Here is a 16,903-nt window from a genome sequence, read left to right as displayed (position 1 = left end):
ATGTTCTTGCCATTCTCTTCTGGTACAGCTGACCATGGCACACTGCCGCCAATCTTTTCTCGTCTATCAAGCTTAACTGTTCTAATCGAGCTTTGACCCATTCATTATCATCAATCTCGGCTTCAGCGACAATCCGGAGGGATGGAATTTCGACCTTCGCCGGTATTACGGCTTCAGTTCCGTACACCAACAAATAAGGAGTTGTACCTATAGAGGTCCGGACAGTAGTGCGGTAACCTAACAAAGCAAAGGGTAATCTCTCGTGCCATTGTCTGGATCCTTCCACCATCTTTCGCAGTATCTTCTTGATGTTCATATTGGCTGCTTCGACCGCTCCATTCGCCTTGGGACGATATGGGGTGGAATTGCGGTGTGTAATCTTGAATTGTTGGCATACTTCTCTCATCAGGCTGCTATTAAGATTCGCACCGTTATCCGTGATGATTACTTTTGGGATCCCAAATCTGCAGATGATATGGGAATGAACAAAGTCCACCACTGCCTTTTTGGTTACCGACTTGAAAGTTTTAGCCTCAACCCATTTGGTGAAGTAATCAATGGTCAAAAGAATGAACCTATGGCCGTTGGATGCTGCCGGCTCAATAGGTCCAATGACATCCATGCCCCATGCCACAAACGGCCAGGGTGCTGACATCGTATGTAACTCTGTTGGCGGAGAATGAATCAGATCTCCATGTATCTGGCACTGATGGCATTTCCTCACGAAAGTGATACAGTCGCGTTCCATGGTGAGCCAATAACACCCTGTTCGAAGGATCTTCCTTGCCAATACATATCCGCTCATGTGTGGCCCACAAACTCCAGCATGTACCTCTGCCATAACCGTCGTGGCTTGACCGGCATCTATACATCTCAACAATCCCAAATCCGGGGTTCTTTTGTACAACACTCCTCCGCTGAGGAAGAAACCATTCGACAAACGCCGAAGGGCTCTTTTTTGGTCTCCAGTGGCCTGTCCTGGATATGTACCCATTCTGAGGTATTCCTTGATATCATGAAACCAGGGCTCGCCATCCGGTTCCTCTTCTACGGCGTTGCAATAAGCGTGCTGATCGCGGACCTGGATGTGCAGAGGATCAACATACATTTTGTCAGGGTGGTGCAGCATTGATGCTAAGGTGGCCAAGGCGTCCGCAACCTTATTGTGAACTCTCGGGATATGTTTGAACTTCACCGATCGAAATCGCTTGCTCAGATCATGCAAGCATTATCGGTATGGTATGAGCTTTAGATCTCGTGTTTCCCATTCACCCTGAATTTGATGTACCAAGAGGTCCGAGTCTCCCAAGACCAAGACGTCTTGGACATCCATGTCCGTAGCTAAGCGCAGACCCAGAATGCAAGCTTCATACTCGGCCATATTATTGGTGCAATAGAAGCGTAGTTGAGCCGTAACAGGATAATGACGTCTTGTTTCAGAAATGAGTACTGCTCCTATTCCAACCCCTTTCGCGTTTGCAGCTCCATCGAAGAAAAGCTTCCAACCCGGCTCCTCAGTTAATTCCATCTCATTTGTATGCATTACCTCCTCGTCGGGAAAGTACGTTCTTAAGGGCTCGTACTTTTCATCAACGGGATTCTCTGCCAAATGGTCGGCCAACGCCTGGGCTTTCATGGCTGTCCTCGTTACATAGACGATATCAAACTCTGTGAGTAGAATTTGCCATTTTGCTAACCTTCCCGTGGGCATAGGTTTCTGAAAGATATACTTCAATGGGTCCAAACGGGATATGAGATAAGTAGTATATGAAGACAGGTAGTGCTTCAACTTCTGAGCTACCCAAGTTAGGGCGCAACATGTTTTCTCGAGTTGAGTGTACTTGACCTCATGTACTGTGAATTTCTTGCTAAGATAGTAGATGACCTGCTCCTTCCTTCCTGTGTCATCATGTTGCCCCAGTACATAACCAAATGAATTTTCCAAGACCGTTAGGTAAAGAATTAAGGGCTTCCCAGGCTTGGGCGGGACCAATACGGGTGGATTAGACAGATACCCTTTGATTTGGTCGAAGGCTTCCTGACACTCTGCCGTCCAACCTACCGCAGCATCCTTTCTCAGCAACCGAAATATAGGCTCACAAGTTGCTGTGAGTTGGGCGATGAACCTGCTGATGTAATTGAGTCTACCCAGCAAACTCATTACCTCTGTTTTGTTCCTTGGCGGTGGAAAATCTCGGATGGATTCAATTTTGGATGGGTCTAACTCAATCCCCCGTCGACTGACGATGAATCCTAGTAGTTTTCCTGATGGAACCCCGAATGCGCATTTGGCCGGGTTGAGCTTGATATCATACCTTCGGAGTCTTTGGAAAAATCTCCTTAGGTCTGCCACATGGTCCTCCTGACGCCAAGACTTTATGATCACATCATCGACATACACCTCGATTTCTTTGTGTATCATGTCATGAAACACAGCAGTCATTGCTCGCATGTACGTTGCCCCGGCTTTCTTTAACCCGAACGACATTACCCGATAGCAGTAGGTTCCCCATGGCGTAATAAACGCTGTCTTTTCTGCATCCTCCTCGTCCATTAGGATCTGATGATAACCTGTATAGCAATCTACAAAGGATCCGATCTCGCGCCCAGCGCAATTATCAATCAAAATATGGATATTGGGCAATGGAAAATTGTCCTTGGGACTTGCTTTGTTGAGGTTGCGGTAGTCAATGCACACCCTGATTTTCCCATCCTTCTTTGGGACTGGTACCACATTGGCTAGCCACTCGGGGTATCGAGTGACCCGAATGACCTTCGCCTGCAACTGCTTAATCACCTCTTCTTTGATCTTTACACTCATTTCTGTTTTAAATTTCCTTAGTTTTTGCTTGACCAGAGGGTATGCCGGGTCAGTGGGCAATTTGTGAACCACTAAATTGGTGCTTAATCCAGGCATATCGTCATATGACCATGCAAAAACATCTTTGAATTCCATGAGGGTTTTGACCAATTCTTCCCTGACATTCGGCTCAATGTGATGCTGATTTTGGTTTCTTGGACATTATCAGCGTCTCCTAGATTCACAGCCTCAGTGTCATTTAAGTTATGCTTGGGTTTTTCTTCAAATTGGCATAGTTCTCAGTTTATCTCTTCGAAGGCCTTATCTTCGTCATATTCAAATTCATCGTCGCAAACGACCTCTTGCATCATTGAGTCGGATTCAGATTGATTTATTAGACTAGGTCGAAGATCCACTGTACATGCCATGTCATTAGAACTAGTAAAAAGAGAACTGTTCAGAAAGAAAAAGAACAAAACAAAAATTAAAATAGGACAAAAGAGAGAACTTTATTAAACTTGCGGGATAAAAGGGTTCACACTTTTACAAGACAAACGTAAAATTTGGATTACACCCTGGAATAATCCGAACAAAACAAAACAAACAAAACATAAATCAAAGCCTACTACCAAGACTCCCTCGGACAGGAAGAGGAGTAACAATCCAATTGTTGGTTTTGGCCTCAGGCCCCACAAACTGTATCTCTGTTCTGCTGGAACCTTCTCCAGCTTCTACCATACTGACATCAGCGAATAGCCTCTCAAAACTCTGATTCAGGTCCCCATCCATACCAATCAACGGTCCTAGGATCTTCGGGACTGGCAACCCCTTGGCACTTGCTTTGACAAAAGACCTTGAGAGACGTGGCACCGGCTTAGGCAGAAACCAAACCCTCTTCTTCATTTTTCGCGCTTGCTTCCTATCTGTTGCGGTTGGTTTGAACCCCAATCCGAAAGTTTCTAGATTTTTAGGCAAGGTGATAGGTTGGACAATCCCCTGAAGCTTGACCCCTAGGCCCTTTCCCGGCACGAATCCATTACCCAGCATTTCTGAGACCATCATGATTGTCGCGGCAGCTACCCTAGGGTGCGGGATGATTTCTCCTTCAGAAATTTTGTTGGCCGACCCTGTATCGAAAATCTGGTAGACCCAAGGAACTTTGTCATCAGCGGTCTCTATGAAAGGTACAATGGCTCCGCCCGTGGTGCACGTTGTATCCTCGCCGTGTAACACGACTTCTTGTCTTTCCCACTCGAACTTCACCATCTGATGTAGGGTGGGGGCACCGCTTTGGCTGCATGAATCCATGGTCATCCCAACAGTAGGTTATAAGATACTGTGGCGTCTAACACCTGGAATTCCATGGTAAACAGGACTGGACCAATGGTCAGTTCAAGTACAACATCCCCCACAGTGGCTGTTCCGTTTCCGTCGAACCCTCGGACACAGATACTGTTCTTGTGGATCCTTCCGTGGTCGATCTTTAACTGGTTCAGGGTAGATAGTGGACAAATATTGGCGCTTGAGCCGTTATCCACCAATACTCGAGTTACCACCGAGTCTTCACATTTGACAGCTAGGTATAGAGCTTTATTATGCTCCGTACCTTCCACCGGCAGATCATCATCTGAGAATGTTACCCTGTTCACCTCGAAAATCTTGTTGGCAATGGTTTCCAGGTGGTTTACAGAAATCTCTTTGGGTACATGAGCTTCGTTCAATATCTTCATCAAAGCCCGTCGATGCTCCTCAGAATGGATCAGTAATGACAGCAACGAGATCTGGGCCGGTGTTTTTCTCAGCTGTTCGACCACGGAGTAGTCCTGCACTTTCATCTTCCTCAGGAACTCCTCAGCCTCTTCTTCGGACACAGGTTTCTTGGTTGCAGCTGGGTTGGTTCTCCTTAGTTCCACTGGAGCGAAACATCGACCTGATCGAGTCAGCCCTTGCGCTTCACAACTAACTTCTTCCACCTGTTTTCCTTTATACATCACCACCGCCTTTTCATATCTCCAAGGCACAGCCTTGATATCAATCATCGATAGCTGGACCACAGGCTTTATGGTTACCAGTTCTCTATATGCCCCCTTCAACACAACTGCAGGTGCGGGCGGAATCCCTGATATTACCAACTTGTTTGGCTCGGGTTTGCTTGTTATGGCGGTCGGGCTCTTTCCCAATATCACTACTGGCTTGACGCTCTCTTCCTGTGACTGTACCCTCGTTCCCCCACTGGTTGAGACTTCTTTCGGGGCGGCCTGGATCATCATCACTGTTTGTGAGGGTTTTCTCAACTCTTCTCCCTCATATACCAACTCAATCATGTGAGTCTCGTGGTGCGCTGGTAGTGGGTTTTGGTTGATGTTAGGAGCTTCCGGTGTCTGGACCTCGATCTTATTGATGTCAATACGATCCTGTATGGCATGCCTCAATTTCCAACACTTCTCGGTATCATGTCCGAGCATCCCTGAGCAGTATTCATAACTTATTGATCGATCCAAATTCTGAGGTGGGGGATTTGGTTCTCGAGTCTGGACAGGACTAACCAAACCCAATTGCCTCAGCTTGTGGAACAAAGCGGTGTAGGTTTCTCCCAACTCCGTGAAAGTTCTCTGTTTCCGCAACCTGTCATTCCTAACATCTGGATTTCCCCGAAAGCCTGCCCCTGAAGGGTTTCTATACGCCCTTGGTGGAGGGTAGGTGTTTTGTGGTGGCGTATATATGTTCTGGGGAGCCGGCGCGCGCCATTGCGGGCGAACCGGAGGCTGAGTGTATGCTTGGGCCTGGTGTACGGAACAATGTGGTTCTCGAGGTGGATAGAAATTTTGTGGTGGGTTGTATGGGTAGTTTGACCTGTGAGGTCTGGGTTGGTTGTAGTGTGGCCTGCCAGCCCTGGACCAACTGCCTGCCTCGATCGTGGCAACCTCTTCTTTCTTTCTTCTCAGCGCACCTCCCGTGCCGCTTTGAATAGCCTGGGTCGTGGCCTTGAGTGCCGAGTAGTTCAAGATTTTGTCAGACCTCAGACCCTCTTCTATCATGACCCCTATCTTGACCACCTCGTTGAAAGATTTTCCAACCGTTGTCACCAAGTGACCAAAGTAGGTTGGATCCAATGTTTGCAAGAAATAGTCCACCATCTCTCCCTCTCTCATGGGAGGATCGACTCTAGCTGCTTGCTCTCTCCAGCGGAATCCGAACTCGCGGAAACTTTCCCCAGGTTTCTTCCCAGTTCTTAATAATGTGAGACAGTCAGGGACTATCTCGAGATTGTACTGGAAATGACCCGCAAAAGCCTGCGCAGATCGTCCCAAGTATACCACCTACTGGAATCCTGCCTGGTATACCATTCTAGTGCAGATCCGCTCAGCCTTTGGCCGAAATAAGCTATCAGCAGCTCATCCTTGCCGCCTGCCCCTCTCATTTTGCTACAGAATCCCCGCAAATGTGCCATGGGATCACCGTGCCCTTCATATAGATCAAATTTAGGCATCTTGAACTCAGCCGGGAGTTGGATGTCTGGGAAAGGGCACAGATCTTTGTATGCTACGCTGACTTGGTTGCCCAGTCCGTGCAAGTTCCTGAAGGACTACTCCAGGCTTTTGAACTTTCTCAATACTTCATCCTGTTCAGGGGCCTTAGCCGGCTTTTCAATCTCTGCCGGCACTTCCAAATGTGGATTGTAAGCCTGTGGTTCGGGGGCATGAAACGTAGGCTCGGGGGGATAGTATTGTGTATCGTGAGCCTGAAATGGCTCACTGGTCGTTCTTTGCAAAGGGGCTGATGTTGGTCCCACAAAAATGGGAATATTGGGTGTTGGGAGAGGTTGATGGGGTGGTGGAGCTTGGGAATCATGAGGGCTTCTTTCTTGATGATAAAGGGGATTTGGGCGGCTTGTGGAAGGGCCGGAGTGAGGGTATTCTGGCATGTGTCCCAGTGTTTCAGGGCTCTTTTGTGTTTTGGCTATGGCTAGCTGCATTGCATTCATCTCTAGTCCCATCCTTTCAATCTTTTCCATCGCTTCTTTTAACAACTGGCTCATCGGCCTCTCTTCCTCATTACTATTCTCTGAAGTAGTCATGCTTGTTGCTATCGGTCCTTTGGATCTGGTTTGATAGGAGTGTGTTGCCAGAGTTCTTTAACAACTAACTTGTCTGAATCAGACAACAACAAACTTTGTTAGCGTTAGAGTTTAACAGATTTGATCATAACACATAGAGGGTGCAATGCTCCTAGGCAGTTAACCGTTTCTACATGCTTTGCTTCAAACAACATGCGTCATCCTGTCTTGTTCATTGGTCCCCTTTTTATTTATTCTGTATTTTCTTTTCTTTCTTTATTAAAGCGATCGAATCTTATGGGGGTTGCCTACGTATCACGTCCCCGCGCGAATCAGACCAGGCGTAGTTCTGCCATAAAGTAAAGACACATAGAAATTCTTCTGGAGTCACTTAATTTCATTATCAAAATTTTGCTATTACACATTACTTCAAACAAAAATAACAACAGTACAGACTCCACAATTTTAACTTGGTTTGACTAAAGGAAAAGAAAACAACATATGGGAAAGCAACAAAGCCAAACGAACAGGACTCGACCAAAGACTAATTTTCCAACTTAGGGACCCACGAGGCATCTTTCGGCCCTTTCACGGCCCTAGGTGTAAGGTCTCTTTGCAAGCTCTTCAACTCGTTCATAATCCGGTGGACGCAGCCCATGATGGAGACAAGGAGGGTTTTCCGAGGTGTTCGCTCGCATGCCAGGCATTTCATGTAGATGTAATGCCCGATTTCGTCAATCCTTGCTCGAATGTTATCCCTTTCAATGAACAACTGCCTGATTTTTTGGTTTTTCAATCTCAGTGCTTGGGCATTGTCGGCAAGTTGATCCTGGAACAACTCCATTTGTCTTTCCATGCAGGCCATTGCATCGTAACAATGCCTTCTGTCGGCCTGGGCATCTCGTGCTTGTTTGATGATCCAATCATGTAGAGTGGAGTTCGTCTCTCTTAATATCGCGATGCTCATTTCATAGTCCCTGATGACCTGTTGCAGACGCTGCCTTGGGGCTGTTGTACCTTTTGCCCATTTGACCTTCATCCTTGCTATGCAAGCCTCTGATTGTTCTAATTCTTCTTGGCTCTGGATGACCTGATTTCTCAAACTGGCTATCAATCTTTCGTCGGAGCGACGCTTCCGTCGGTCAATGTTATTCTTACTGGCTTGGCGAAGGCGGGCCTTCAGGGTTTGGTTCTCTTGGGCTAGCTTGTTTTTTCCAGCCTGCTCCTGGGCGACTTGCACGTTGTTTTCGAATACAATCCTTTCAACTTGTCGCTTTAGCTTCCCAATTTCAGCTCGGTAACCTTCCTCTTTTGCGAGCCAGCCCCATTGTTCTTGTGATGACTCAACAAAATCTTGGAGGTGAGGCCGTTTGGTGGTCCGCTCCGCAATGTTCTTCTTATTATGCCAAGCAAGATAAGCTGGTGAGACTTCACCTCTGGATACATTACCTACCCGAGTATTTACCATCAGGTACTGGCATTCTCCCCATATGCAACGAACTGTCTTTTCAGGAAATTGGCCGTCACTGCTGATCTCGACTGCATAAATGCTGAGATCTTCGTCCAGGTGTACTACTTGACACCTTCCTAACTGCCTCATCACCCTGTAACGGGCATAAGGTTGAATACCTCTGAGTCCCATCAAGAGGAAGTGAGGACCAGTGGCGGGCATGTATACGATTTCTTCCACAGAAAGCCAACCCAAAGTCCAGTTTATTTGATCTGCCGTTATGGCCCGGAGATAGGATATCCATTCTTCAAACCCTCCTGGTGATCGGAAACCTGAAACCCTCAAGTTATAACCCTCGATGCAGCCCCCATTTATAGACATGTAGCGCATACACTGAGGATGGTGACACAGGTGTTCGATCATCCACATCTGTAATAACAAGTTGCACCCCTCGAAGAAGTCTGTCCCCGCCTTACAAGCCGTGAGGGCTCGTTATATTTCTGACACTACCATAGGAGCAAGGATGCTTTTATCGTTGGTAATCAGGACCTTAACGATTCCAGCCACCTTCAGATCGATATTTCTATCTTTTCGGGGAAACACCACAAGGCCCAAAAATGTTACCATAAAAGCGAACCGCCTATGCTCATTCCACTTTACCAGATTTCCCCTACTGCAAACACCACTTTCTGGATCATTGAATCCTCCTATGTTCCCGTACCTCTGGTATATGAATTGCAGGGTAGAAAAACCTCTATCCAGTTCAGCGTATGGGACTCCCTTGCTTATCTTCAACAGATCCATGAATTTGTGTGAATTTACAGCTCTTGGAGCGATCAGGTATTTGTGTCTCAAACCTTCAGTGACGTCCATGTAACCCGCCATTTCTTCTAAGGTTGGGGTGAGTTCAAAATCCGAGAAACGGAATACGTTGTGGGCCGGGTCCCAAAATGTAACCAAAGCCTTTATGATGTCGCATCGGGGCCGGACATTCAACAAATTAACCAGACCTCCCAGGTGCAGTTTGATCTTGTCTTGCTCTGACTTTTCCAGATCCTCCCACCATAATCGCACCTCCAGAGGGATCTTGCTCCTAACCGTTACTGGCAAACTTGGACTTATGCTCATTCTGCATGTTTATTGGGGTGATTAAGTAAAGATCCAGACTCATTGGACTCAAATACCAAATTGACACACCCTTCTTTCCTAAAAAAATGAAATTTGGTTGTTTCTGAAAAGCGTGACGTCACCTTGACTATTTAAAACTTTTTTTCCTTTGGATTGTACCTATATTTTGATAAATAAGTTGAGCCCAATGGGGGTTGCCTACGTATCTCGCACCCTGCGAGAATCAAACTGACATAGTTCGGGCATAAGCCGAATTTTGGAGACACGCTATTTTCCCTTAAAAATAAGTCAAAGACTCTTACTTTTTAAAACAAATTAATAAGACACACATTTTCTCTTCTTTTTTTTTTCAAAATTCTGGCAGAGTTTTAACCGTTTTTTGGGTATTGATTTTTTCAAGAATAAATAATTAACTCCCTAACCGTTATTCTTTTTCCCCTTTTTTTCTTTTTTTTCTCTCTTTTTTTTTGCAAGACTTGAAACAAGTAAATGCATAGAGCAAACAGGATGTAGCATGATGGTCTTTATTCTCAGGTTGCTTGTCCTAGACGGACCCAACCCCTATGTTGAGTCCCCTAAGTCAAATGCACATGATGCAAATAAACGTTCCTACTAGGGATCCGGCATGTGGCTTTGTTATACTACGTTCATAACCTGGGTATTTGTTCTAGACCTAGCTTACCCGCGGACGACTCGGGCCGAGGATGGGAGCTGTGTACCGGTAACCAAAAGGCCATCCGATTTTGCAACTCCTCCGAATCCTCGTTCTATTTTGGTATATGACACTAACAGAAAGAAGCCACGACCAGCGTGCACTCCTCAAGAGAGAGAAGAGAGGGGTTTCGGCACAGTTTATATGTACAGTTCAAATAATATCAAAGCAGTAAAAGCAGCATTTAACACATTAGGCTCAAACACGTAAAAATCAGATAATAAATAAAGCCAAATAATAACAATTATTTTAAGCTCAAATTCTTAACCCTGAACCAATGGTTTTGGGTCATTATCCCCAGCAGAGTCGCCAGAGCTGTCACACCTCCTTTTTCCGCACCCGTGCGGGGGCAGGGGAGTTTTTCCAATTAAAGGACAATCAAAACGGGATGGGTTTATTTATTTCAGAGTCGCCACTTGGGAGATTTAGGGTGTCCCAAGTCACCAATTTTATTCCCGAATCGAGGAAAAGAATGAATCTATATTACAGTCTGCGTACCAGAAATCTGAATAAGGAATTCTGTTAACCCGGGAGAAGGTGTTAGGCATTCCCGAGTTCCGTGGTTCTAGCACGGTCGCTCAACTGTTATATTCAGCTTGATTATCTGATTTAATACATGTTGAACCTATGTGCAAAAATTTAATTTTAACCGCTTTTGTCATTATTATTATTTTACGAGAATTGCAACATCGTGAAAACATATCTCGAACCACGTTACATCAATGCACCCGTAGCTATCGATATATCTCGACTCGGTTGAGATTTAGATTTGGGTCACATAAATGTGCACCTGAATTAAGGAAAATAAATTACTAGAGGCGCGCCTAAAGCAACTGGCGTCTTGTTATTTTGAGGAAGGTCGTAAAAATTCGTTAAACGGCACATCCCGAATTCTAAATACTTTGATATATACATACATTAGAGGGCCCCGCAACTTTTGTACATTTTATTTGTCGAGGCTCGTCTCATTCTTGTTTTTAAAAGGAATTTGCGACGTCATGGACACGCATCTCGAACCACGTCACAATCAATGTACCCGTGATTAGAAACACATCTCGAATCCGTCGGGATTTGGATTTGGGTCACATAAATGCGCACCCGAATTTAAGAAGGTAAAATTATTAAATACGCGATTAAAGAAGCTATCGCGTTATTATTCCGGGAGGGTCATGAGATTTGCTAAACGGCCCACCTTAGGGACTGAATGCTTCAATATATACATTTAACGCGGGCCCCGCAATTTATGCGTTTTTCTTTTATTTTTGTCGAGGCTCATCTCGTCCTTATTTTAAAAGGATATCCTATTGCAACTACGTTTCTTGTCGCGTTTGCCTCTACTAATTGAAAACAGTAGATAGCCCTAGTTAATTACATGCTTGCAAGTTATCTATAACAGAATTCCGAGTGCTTGCGCAAAATCAGGAGAGCGGCCACGTACACAGTCAGCCGAGCAAATATTAAGGGCCCAAATCCAGCTCATGCGTGATGGGCCGGACCTGGGCCATTGTTTGTTTGATGCGGGCCTGCTTGGTCTGTTTCGACCTGGGCTCGACCCCTGTGAGGTTGAGGCCATGAACTTGTTCTGGGTTCTATTGGCGTGGTTTATCAGTTATAAAGGGATCGTTTATTAAAGGGAAAGAACTTAACTAGTAGTGGATAGTTTTCATGCCTGGCCTACATTAAAGAATATACTACACAGTTAAACTAAGTTTAAGATACAACCTATTACATTGGGAATATTTTTCACCTAACAGCATACATATATAAACTAACCTTCAGCTAATCTACATTGATATATACTGGGCATACGGGCTACTTCTATTATCAAAACAGGAATGAAAATTATTATACAGTACATGATATTTAGTGTAACAATCTATGTATAAAAGTCACTCTTCAGGTCTTTTCTTTTGTATTCGTGCTCAACTTTCCAATTACATTTGACAATATATTAGTCATGTACCTGGTATAGAGAAACAAAAGAAGAAGGAAATGATCAGCTGAATGGTACGCAACAAGCCCAGCAGCAGCAGATAAATAGCACAACACAGCAACAACCAAACAGCCACAAAGATGAAGTTCACACATTGGTCGAGCAACAGACTAATAATCCCAGGAAGACAGGATAGGAAACAAAACCAGTCGAGAAAGGAAACAGAATATTTTGTGCTATAGCCACGGAAGTTCAATAACCCCCAAGGCTCAGCAAATAACCAGCACAGTTTCGACAATCAAGGAGACTAAACTCAAACCAACAGCACACAGAAAGCTCAGTGTAGTAACAATCACAGCAGAAGAACACAGACTTCTCTTAATGGAACAAATAACAATCCCGGTTAGGATAACCAACTTGGTTTCTTTGTGCAATTTTTTGGACAGTGTTCAGTTACAGTATTTCTGGAAATTTCTTTCTGTTTTTTTTTTCAGTTTTCTTCAACTCACAAGACCTCTCTTCCAGACTAAAATTTCCAGCCTCTTTTAAGTTCTGAAAATAGCCTATTTATAAGCCAAACAACCAGTGCAGTCAAGCTGCCTGGATTCTGCCAATTGCAGACTGCCCATACCTATTAAATCCCATGCCTAAGCATCTTTTTGATGCCAGCCATTTGTTCCCCACGCCTGGCTTATTCCTTTTGTTCAAGAGTTATGGGTTCATTTAAGTATTCATTTTAAACCCCATACTCTTGTGTCTTGTTCCCCATTGGCATTAGTTTAATCTTAATTTAGTACCCTACTTGTCAGCTCACTTAAACTAAGCTTTTCCTGTTTTTCTCGAACCCCAGACTACCCTTGTTAACCTTGATTATTACTGCCCTAAACCCCTTGCAGCATCAGGGCATTTTGAACTTCTGAAAGTTCAATTTCAGAACTGCCCTAGCCTGATTCTTTTAATTGTTTACAATGCAGTTATAAGCTAGTAGTCACAACTAATGTCAAGCATCCAATTAACAATCAACAGGTTCATTCACTTACGTGAAGTTGTACGAATTAGAATATTTGAACATTCGGTCGTAGGAAGTTAATCGACGACATTTATCAAGTCGACTATACTAATTATAACAGGTAACAATCAGTCGTTCATATAAACAAATACATACAGGGACCTAAAGGGCTTCGGACAACTTTGGTCCATCACTGGGAACCTATATAAATTATTTATGCGACGACTATCCTAATCGGACATGTTTATCACAGGATACGTTCAAATCATACACAGAAAACAATCGACCAAATAAAAAGGTCTTTGACAGAGATGGAAGAAATTAAGAAAATTATCAGACAATAACAAATAGTCCCAAAAAAACATGCTAACAACTCAATCAAAATTAAAACAAAGAGAAGGGAAAACTTACTGAAAAAGCTTAAACCAAACTGACCCAAATCCGACTTAGCTTCGACCATTTGAGGCCGGACAAACTTTAATCAGGGTGTTCTCACACGAGAACACCTTGATTAAGGTCTATTAGACCTCAAACCCTGTTAAGACTGGCCGGTTTCCAAGGCTATTCATGTTCTAGGTTTTGGATTCTCAGATTTGAGATTCTAAGAGTTGTGGGTAGATTCGGACCAAACCAAGCCTGGTTTGGTCACGAGGGGGGTCAGGGGAGTGTCTGGTATGAAGATGGTGAGGTTTGGTATAGGTCCGGGTTCGACTCGAATCTTCAAATGAAGATTCGAGATGAAGGAAGGGGATTCGAGGCTAGGGGTAATAGATCCATGTTCAGGAGAGTGAGGGGGTCCTAGGGTGTTCAGGAGGTGGTCACCGGCGTTCATGCCGCCGGGTTCTGGTGAAGGGGAAACTAGGGCGGCTGCTAGGGTTTCGGGGGGTTTCAGGGCTTGGTGAGGAAGGAGATGGGTGAAGGAGATGAGTGAAGGGGGGTTCGGATAGGGGGCGTGGGGTGTGAGGGAAGGTTTATATACGAAGTAGAGGATTGGATCCGGGCCGTTAGATCAGATGATCTCAACGGCTTGGATCTGTTGGTGAGGGGTGAGACGAGGTCGTTTGGCATTAAAACGGGGTCGTTTGGATTTAAGTGAGGGGTTGGGTTGGACCGGCTAAACAGGTCGGGTTACGGGTGCGGATGTGGACCGTTGGATGGGTGTGGTTGAACGGCTCAGATCAGACGCATGATGCGGCGTCGTTTCGGGAGGTGGTCAGGGCAGGCCTAGTCTGGACTGGACTTGTGTGCTGGTTTGGGCCTATTTTTGTTTTATTTCTTGGGCCCAAACTGATTTTCATTCACTCTTTTCTTTTGTTTTGTATTTTTAAACAAAAAAAATGAAATAATAATAATAAAAAACAATGAAATTAAAACAAATAACAATGTAACATTTTAACACAATTATCACAAAAATATTTAAGTAAGTTAAATCACAACCTAGAACGAACGATGCATATATGTATATTTTGAATTTTCTTTCAACGACCGAATTACGGTTTGATTACCATGACAGACATAAGTTCTATTTTGATTGATAAGATCAAATGCAACATGGACCGAACCACAAATGACTAACAGCACATGCCACGAAAAATCGAAAAATTGTACAGCGGAGTCATTTGTCACTATTTTTGTTTTCTTTTGGAGTGTTTATCCGTGAAGCAAAAATCACGTGCTTACAGCCACGACCGGCCACGAGATCCTTAGTTTTATCGATGCCAACTCCGGGTACAACCAAATACAGATGAACCAGGATGATTAAGAAAAGACCTCTTTCATCACTAAGTGTCACACCTCCTTTTTCACCTCCACCCCGGAAGGGTATAAGGAGTTTTTTCAATTAAAGGACAATCGAAACGAGATTTATTATTAAAGATTTAGAGTCGCCACTTGGGAGACTTATGGTGTCCCAAATCACCAGTTGAATCTCGAATCGAGGAAAAGATTGACTCTGTATTACAGTCCGCGAACCAAAAATCTGAGTAAGGAATTTTGTTAATCCGGGAGAAGGTGTTAGGCATTCCCGAGTTCCGTGGTTCTAGCACGGTCGCTCAACTGTTATATTTGGCTTAAATTATCTGATTTTAACAATTATGAACCTATGTACAAATTTTAACTTTTTATCGCTTTTATTATTATTATTTTAAAAGAGAATTGCAACGTCATTAAAACACGTCTTGAACCACGTCACATAAATGTTCAAACATGATTTGTTAATAGTACTAATACTACTTCAATTTCTTCCTAATTACCAACACGAACACATAAGTCCAATTGAGAGTCCAGTAGTCTAAATTTACAGTCCAGAATCAGTCTAAGTTATACAATCCAATCTTCAGATCAGTTATACAATGTAAAATCTAAAGTAAGTCTAAGAAAATACAAATCAACTATTATCTATTTTTGGCATAACAACTTGGACCCACACATGTTAAGAGGTGAATATGCAATTATTTCATTTCAGCATTTTCGAACCAAAAGAGCTACACTAACTCAAACTGAGAATGTGTACCTGAAAGCAGAAAGGAATAGGAAGAAGGAGAGGTTAGCAACAACAACACACAGTGGATCACAGCAACCAAGTATTTGAGTTCAAACAACACCAATCAACCCAGCTTCAACCCAGAAATATATTTATCAATCCAGGAAGAGTTCGGAAATGTTTTAAACCAACAAGATCAATAGATCAACCCAAAACAAATTTGAATAAACCCAAATGACCTTCAAATTGAACCTAGAAACATACCACAGCAACAACACGCTCAAAATGATCCTATAATGTCTCGACTTAAACCAAAAGTCTACTGGAAAACCAAGCAGAAAACACTACTAACTCCAGTAGCTAGCAATCTGAAAGCTCTCAAAAAAGGACTCTTAAAATTGATATCTCAAACTCTCTGTATGTTTCAAATTAGAACTGAATGCCCTCAAAGTTTTCAAAATGCTCCCTAAGAACTGAAATCCTAGAAAAGCTCTCCAAAACTTTCTCAAACTGATTCCCAGTCTTTAAACTCTCTCCAAAACTGAATGCCTTAAAAGCTCTATATCTCTCTAAAACCGATTCAAACAGGAAGACTCTCTCAAAGACTGAAAAAAGGACCCTTAACTTTGTCCAAAATCCCCCTATTTATATGCAAACTACAGCCCCTTTTACAGCTCTTAGGAGCACTCAGACCCATTAATTAAGCATTTTTTCCCATGATATTCTCTAGAACCCCACCCCTATATGTTTTGATCTGTTTTTGATTCACTTGTTCCCCACTAACCCTTGTCTTTTCTTTATTTAATTCAATGGTTATGGGTAGTACATACTTTAATTTCATTCCCATCAGGCCTCCCCATGCTATTATGTTTTGTTCCCCACTACTACTAAACAAATGCATTAGTTTAATGCTACATTAGTACTTACTGGACAGAACACTTAAACTAACCATTTTAAAACTTTTAAGTCCCAAATTATCCCCTGAAACCCCTGTGATTACTATCCTACCCCGATCCTTTTAAACCTATATGAAACCTCAGTTATAACCAATTTAAGCCTATCAATTGACTAATGAACTAACTCCCAATCAACAACATTAGGACAATTCAACAAGGTCAGATTTATATCAGAACAAACTTAACATAATAAACAAGTAGATTAAAACAAAGATGTAGGAACAAAAATCATACTAACGATGAGCCCTGAAGCTGGGAATCTAAGGATCACAAAATGAGTCAATCGACATCAAATAACTTGACGAGGACTACTAAACTACAAACATGAACGGACTAATCGACGAAACTATTTAATCGACTCAACAATTTATAGCAT

The sequence above is a fragment of the Nicotiana tabacum genome, chromosome 18, assembly GCF_000715075.1.
Source record: "Nicotiana tabacum cultivar K326 chromosome 18, ASM71507v2, whole genome shotgun sequence".
Lineage (NCBI taxonomy): Eukaryota > Viridiplantae > Streptophyta > Magnoliopsida > Solanales > Solanaceae > Nicotiana > Nicotiana tabacum.
The sequence above is the reverse complement of the archived record's forward strand: the minus strand, read 5'-3'. Positions refer to the sequence as shown.